We start from the raw sequence: 6,848 nt of genomic DNA, 5'->3' as shown, positions 1-6,848 counted from the left end.
TTCCTTTTTCTACACACCCAGTCCAGCATTTATTGTTTGTAGACTTTTTATTGACGGTCATTCTGACTTGTGAAGTGATACCTCATTGTAGTTTTGACTTTCATTTCTCTTGTAATTAGCAATGTTGAGCATTTTTTTGTGTACCTGTTGGCCATTTGAATGTCTTCTTTGGAGAAATACCAGATAGCCTTCTTAACAGAGGAAATGCCTGTTGTTTTATTGTTTATGTTATTCTTTTTACAAATTCTTAACAGGTAATGGTTAGCATGAAGTAATTATTGCCTTATAAAAAGGTTATATTTTGTTTAAAAATCTTTTGCAATGTTCATTACAGGAAAAAAGGGCTTGGGCTTTTTAAAAAGGAATCAGTTGTAGAGTCAGAGGACTGATCAAGGTTCTAACAACTGCGGAGGCCTGTCCTGCAGGAACACAGCCTGGTCCCTGGTAATAAGCCATTGATAAGCAAGGGATTAAATTAGTTGGTGGTGACTAACTCCAGATGCAAAGTGGCCTAAGTTACTTCTTCCCGATAGAGTAGGGTATTGGGGAGAAATCAGTTTGCAGATTTAGGAAGGTTGCCTACATTATGACTCAGTATCGAAAAAGATCAAGGGTTGGTGTAAAACCTGCACAGATTTTGTCCACGCCAGGAAAGCTGGACACTCTCTGGACAAAGCTACGGGTCTCCTTCCCCAAAGCACACCAGGCACACCTCTCCACGGTGTTGCAGTGGTTTCAGGATTCCTCTTCCACTCACTCTTAGGTCCCCAACCCAGGTTAAGAGCCATCACCCTCTCCCTTATTGGCCCCCTAAGAAAAAAGCTAAGTGCTAAGTTAAAGGGGCAGTTATGACTTTTCTATTTAATGACTACAGCTGACTTGGGAAAAAATGCTGTGGCTTAGAGTGAAGAATAATTATTGGTACAGCAGTCTTGGTGGGAGAAACTGAAAACCAAGGTTTACTGAGGTAACAGAACAGTGGAGTCGGGAAGCCCTGGCTGGGTTGCAGGCTGTCAGTGTGCGGTTTCCAGGGCTTTGAATCATGGCTGTGCCTCTTTCAGCCTCAGTTTCCCTGTTTGCACCCGTGGAGGTAACAACACCCACCTCACAGCTGCCTCTTCAGCAGTGAATGGTATGATATCCTCAGTCTCAACGCGCTATGTAAACGGTCATATGAATAGAAGGTGATATTAATATAGAAAATAAACTTAGTGGCTGAAATACCTAACATATTTTTTAGAACTTTGTTCTGCATTTTGAACATTTTAATATATTCTAATAAAAATTATATTTCATGAAAAAAAAACAATGGGACCTGTTCAATCCCATGTTTGAGTTTTTGTATCTCACAAAAAGCCTAAATCTAGAAGTTGCAAACCAGCCCACAAATGTGTTATTTTGCTTGCAGAGTGTTAACCAAGCTTTGTCTGGTCTGTTTTTTAATCAATTGCCAACATTTCAAACGAGAAGGTTTCCTATAGAAAACGAAACTTCTATAGAAAACGAAAACAAAAACCTAGATTTCAGCTTCTCTTGGGGAAATGGAAGCTGAATTCCTGGCACAGCTGGCTGAGATTTCCCAAGGCCCACTGCTCCCCACCCTGTGTTGTTACCTCAGGCCATCCATACCGAAGGCACCCCCATCTCCCTGGTGTCACTTTCCCAGCAAGAGGCCTAGAGTTTCAAAAAACAACTTCCTTGCAAAATCAAACTCGTAAGGAGACAGCAAGTGCTTGAAGGATGCTCACACAGAGGATGTCTCATCTCTTACCCTCAGCTGGGTCTACAGGGACCAGGTGTGGGTGAGTGTGGTTGGTGTGGACAGCATTTCTTTCTTGTAAAATGAGCACAGGATCCCTGTGAGGATTTAATTAGATGACATATATAAGCACCTTGCAAGAATCAACACTTGGTAAACGGTAGCTCTGAGCAGGCCACTCAGGGCATCACAAAGATTCTGACAAGTAATCCACAGTTCAGACTCCAGAGATGATGGCCACAGTCAGGTATGAGGTCCCTATAGCAACCAAGCACCTCTGAGGATCAGGCTGAGGAAGAAGATGCTCCCTGAGTCCTGAGACCACAGTTTCTGAGAACCAGGATTCAGGCCCCTGGACTTGCACAAGAAGATCTGGAACCCAAGGTGGACACAGACCCTTGGTGTAACACAGATGCCCTTGGCCTTCAGTGTCACCAGGAGTGTTAGAAAGCTTGGGAAGTGGGAAGAGCCCCACACAGCAGATTTGACGTGTACCTGCTTCTGCTCCAAAGAAACTTTAACCAGTGTCAGCCTGCTGTGTGTGCCCCGAGCGCTCACTTCCAGTGTAACACACAACTAACTCCTGCAGAGAGCCAGTGGCCAGGAGCCTGAAAACCCACGGGACAGCCTGGGCTTCTTCTGGGTGGGAGGGAGGCGGCTACCCTGACCCTGCCTGGCGTTATCTTGGAAGGTACGGCCAGTCCCTAGAAGCCATATCCAGGAATGAGCTCACCACTTTCTTCTCCCTGCCGTGGATTCCACCCAAGCCTGTTTTATAGGAAGTTGACTTTCATCTGAGCAGAAGGGGACCATCCCTGGGTTGAGTAAAAGATGAATAAATGATTAGTGGCTGCCATTAACGGATCTTGCAAAGCATTTATGTTGTCTCACAAAAAGGATCTGGTTTTTACATATCTGTCTTTTTAGTTCATTTGTGGCAGGTAGAAGGCTGCCAAAGTCATTTAATGATGCCAAGGGTAAGGCTCACTTTAGGAAATGGGGTAGCCAAGGATTTGGGGTTTCCCCACACTGTTTCCTCCTTCATCTTATGACCTGAGAGAGGCAACTCTGAGTCACACACACCGAGTGGCCTCGTATTAAGGAAATAATCCATTTGCTATGATAAACTGGGGAGGTCCCTTAGAAAGAAAACCAGGGCTTTTTTCTGAGTGGGTCCTGCCCTGGAGTGGGGCAAATGATACAACAATGAGCCCAATGTTGGGGATGCTGAAGTAAAAAGGGGTGCATTTTTGACAGGAAAACACAAGGTCATCTCAGTTCATCCTGTAATCAGGGCAGAGCTTCTGAACCAGGGTGGGAGGGTTCCCGGGAAGCCTGGATTCAGGGAAGTCTGGGCTGGAGCGCTTCTCAGTAGCCATAGGCACGCAGGATCCCTGGGGAGACCCAATGCCCCCACCCGAGGGAAGCTGTCCTCTCTGCTGAAAGCCTGAATTTCCTAAAATGGCTCCAGGGTCCAAGGAACCCCTGGACAGACAGTCTCTCCAGACACACTTTTGCTGCTGACTGTTAATAATTTCAACTGTTCCCCACATCTGCTTCTAGGAGATCTCATGGCTCTGTTCCCTCAACTGGTAGAGATGAGGACCCCCACCTCGATAAATTGTGAGCTTGCTAGCTCCTTATTGACCTTTAGGCCTGCATTCTCTCTCTCTCTCTCTCTCTCTCTCTCTCTCTCTCTCTCTCTCTATCTCTCTCTCTCACACACACACACACACACACACACACACATGCCATTGAGATTATCCCCTTGATCTCTGGGCCATCAATTCTGGGCAAAACCATTTGAACAATGGTTACTCCCCCAGATCTGAAGGACTGCACCCCCTAGTCAATGCATCCAATAAAACATCCTGCCATTCAGTACAGGCTTGTTCTCTGCCTGAAATGTGCAGAAACATAATGGTCTCAAGTGTGAAATGGTAATGACCAGGGCTTGTCTGCAGACTGGATATAACTGAACCTGAGTGTTTCTTGAGGTTTCTTCCATTCCTAGAAACTCCCGATTCTGAGATCCTTCCAAATATTCCAAGTGACTTTCTAAAAGCACATTGGGCCTCACAAAAAATTACTAATGACTGAACCAAATAGAGAATCTTATTTAGTTCTGGCCGCAGAAGGAACTGTATGATTTACATTTTAGACAAAAACTCTTTCCCCTATAAATACTGCATAAAAATGGCAAGAGTCTTGACTGAATATTAATGTTACCATAGCAAGCCAAGGGGAACCTATGGAAATCTGAAACAGAAATATGTGGCCTGTTAGTCCAAAAAAGGTAAATGCAACAAAGAAACAAGTTGGCCTCATCTTCCATCCTGAAGCACCACGGAGCCCATGCTGGCCACCAGCACAGCCCTCTGGTCCTCTCCCACCAGGCAGGGTCCTGTCTTTGCTCAGATCTTCCGAAGGCTTTGGAGCTTACCATCCCACTTGGCACGGGCAGAGGTTTTCCCGTTGGTAAAATCCCCACAGTATCAACTCTCTTTTCAGAGGACACTTTGAAGCCCACCTGTCTTCCCCACCAGCGGGAGTTCATCAGCCCCGCATGTGCTGGGCCAACTCTCACCACCTCATCCTAACATGGTGGAGGCATCTGTCTCCACTGCTGGAATTAAGCTTCTGGAAGGCAGAGACACTCTTCTATCTGTGGGCCCTGACCCAAGTAGGCACATTTGATACATTTTATGAAGTCTGCTTGAATTGAAGAAGGATAGCAATTCCTCCACTCCAGATGTGTGCCGAAACTTCAGACTACTTGGAATGTCTTACGAGAGTGGGGGTGACTTGCATCATCAGGATTTCTCAGCTTCGCTACTAGCGACATTTGGGCCGGATCATTCTTTGTGGTGGGCGCTGCCCTGTGTATTGTAGGATGTTTAGCAGCGTCCCTGGCCTCTACCCACTGGATGCCAGTAGCACTCCCCTCCTCCCAAGTAGTGACGACCAAAAACATCTGCAGACATTGCCAATGTCCCCTGGAGGCAGAAAGGGCCCTGGTTTAGAACCACTGATGTAGGTGATTCCTGAAGGAGGCTTGAGAGGACGTATCAGACACCTTGCCCGACAAGGATCCTACATGGACTTGCTCCTTACTCCTATAATCATCATTGTTATAATACATCAGCAGAAGGCTGCTATTTATACCTTCTGGCCAAATATTTCACCCTGACAGGCTGTCACAGCACTAGCCAAAGATTGGAATTTTCTTTTCTTTTTTTTTTTGGAATTTTCTTAAATGGGTTGGGGAAAGAGAGAACCGGGTGAGAGCTCATCCCCTGTGAAATATGAATATCCTTTTTGGAGACGTTGTTGTCTTGGAGACAGCACAAGAGCTACTAGGAGGTGCCTGGGGTCATGCCAGGGAGACTGAAATGGCAAAAAAGAACAACAAAAGCTTTAATGAGGGCCATGGTTTTTTTTTTTCTTACCAGGTTGTGAGGAACCAACACTGCTTAATCAATTGACACATACAACTCAAGGAAGGTGCACACCTATCTTGACATAGGCCCCAGCGCTGTGGGTATAGATAGATGGTTTAAATATTTTTGGTGCAAGGAGATAACCCCCACATGTCATCCACTGGCCTCCGGGGGCTGAAGCCATCCATCAGCCAAGCAGTGACCACAGGCAAGCGCAGTTGTGATGAACTGCATTTGCCCAAACATGGAAAATGCTACTGGAACAAACCACCACCTTTGCTTTTCTTCGAAGCTCTGACACTCTGTCATGTCAGGGAGCCGAGTCCGAGTGATGCCCCAGCAGCCAGGACGGACTCACAGTCCGGGACCCGGGAGAGCTGCGGGACTATCTTCCTCCTCGCCGAGGCGGTGGCGATTGGTTTGAGAGGCAGAGACTGAGGCATTGCGCATTCCTGGCCGCGCAGGGATTTGCATTTCACCGAGCGGGCACTGACGGCGGAAACTGAAGCTGTTACGTAAGGCGCTGGCTCGTTGCCCTTCCACACAGGCCTCCTTCCTCATCACAGCGTTCACCTGCCTGGAGTGGGGGTGGGCTGAGGCCTGTGGAGTTGTGGGGTTGGGTGGGGAATGGCCTAAGGTTTGGTGCAGCACATCTCAATACAGCTGCTGAACGGAGGTCTGCCTGCAGGAGTGATAACACCTGGCCTCTCTCACCTTTGATTTCTGTTGGCTGCATTCAGATTTGGGTAGCCAGCTAGAGGCCACAAATGAGAAAAATCAAAGATCCCTGGCAACAACAGGTTCTGGTACTTCTCTCTGGCACCAGGAGAGAAGCTCTCTGACGTCCTTGCAAGAGACGCAGTAGGGCTTGGCCACGCACTGTTGCACCAGGAACCAAACATGGTAACAAGGACAAGAATGACAAGAGTTACAGTTTCTGCTCTGACGCACAGGTGCTGACAGAAGACTCTGCATGTCTAAGGACAGATCTGCAAAAAAAGTATCGAAGGGAATGTGGATCCTTGGCAAGGAACTGCAGCAATTTGCCAGTCAGAGCAGCCTGGAGGCGTCTCTCTCCAACCTCAGTTTCCCCATGGATAAGTTGGGAGCAATGTCTGTGGCAGGTGCCTTGCAGCCCAGTTGGAAGAGCCAGCTTAAACAGTGGCTCTTAGCTTGCAGCCAATGGCTGGACAGTTTCGGGGGGCCACTGAGCCCTGAAATCAACATTAGCATTTTGTCTGGGTGTTTATGCACATCTTCCTTGGGAGAGGGTGGTCTCTTTCCCTATTTTCTCAAAGAACATACATTAGTTATTCTCAAAAGAATAAGAATCATTGGGTTAGATCATGTGTGAAAGTGGTGTGTAATCCATAAGCACCCCCACATTAACCTGTTATCAGCAAAGACTTTTGAGGAGAAAGGGGCCCAGAACAGCACTTCCTACGTGCGTCGGCCACACAAGATCAGGAAAACACGGTTCCTGGCCTCCTGGAGCATATGACAGACTTTCAGCATGAGATCAACACAGAACAAAAACTGGAAAGAAAACAACAACGTGCTTAGAAGTCAGAGGAATGTATGCACCCCTTAAATTCCGAAACATGGGTGGGGGAATGGACTACTTGCGGTGGGGTTAGAGGAGGCAGGTG

At 47.1% G+C, this 6,848-nt stretch overlaps 1 protein-coding gene across 1 annotated transcript in view; it reads right to left on the bottom strand.

Annotated features, from left to right (window-relative positions):
* Positions 1 to 1,349: 1,349 nt before the first annotated feature.
* The window catches only part of LEKR1 (leucine, glutamate and lysine rich 1), a 224,444-nt gene continuing 218,945 nt past the window's right edge, over positions 1,350 to 6,848 (bottom strand). Inside the window, exon 15 of the mRNA XM_064492258.1 lies at positions 1,350 to 6,735. The gene's annotated coding sequence lies outside the window, so the exon portion shown is untranslated. The remainder of the gene's footprint in view (positions 6,736 to 6,848) is intronic.

This window comes from Camelus dromedarius, chromosome 2 (genome assembly GCF_036321535.1).
Source record: "Camelus dromedarius isolate mCamDro1 chromosome 2, mCamDro1.pat, whole genome shotgun sequence".
NCBI lineage: Eukaryota > Metazoa > Chordata > Mammalia > Artiodactyla > Camelidae > Camelus > Camelus dromedarius.
This window is presented reverse-complemented; position numbering and strand designations above follow the sequence as displayed.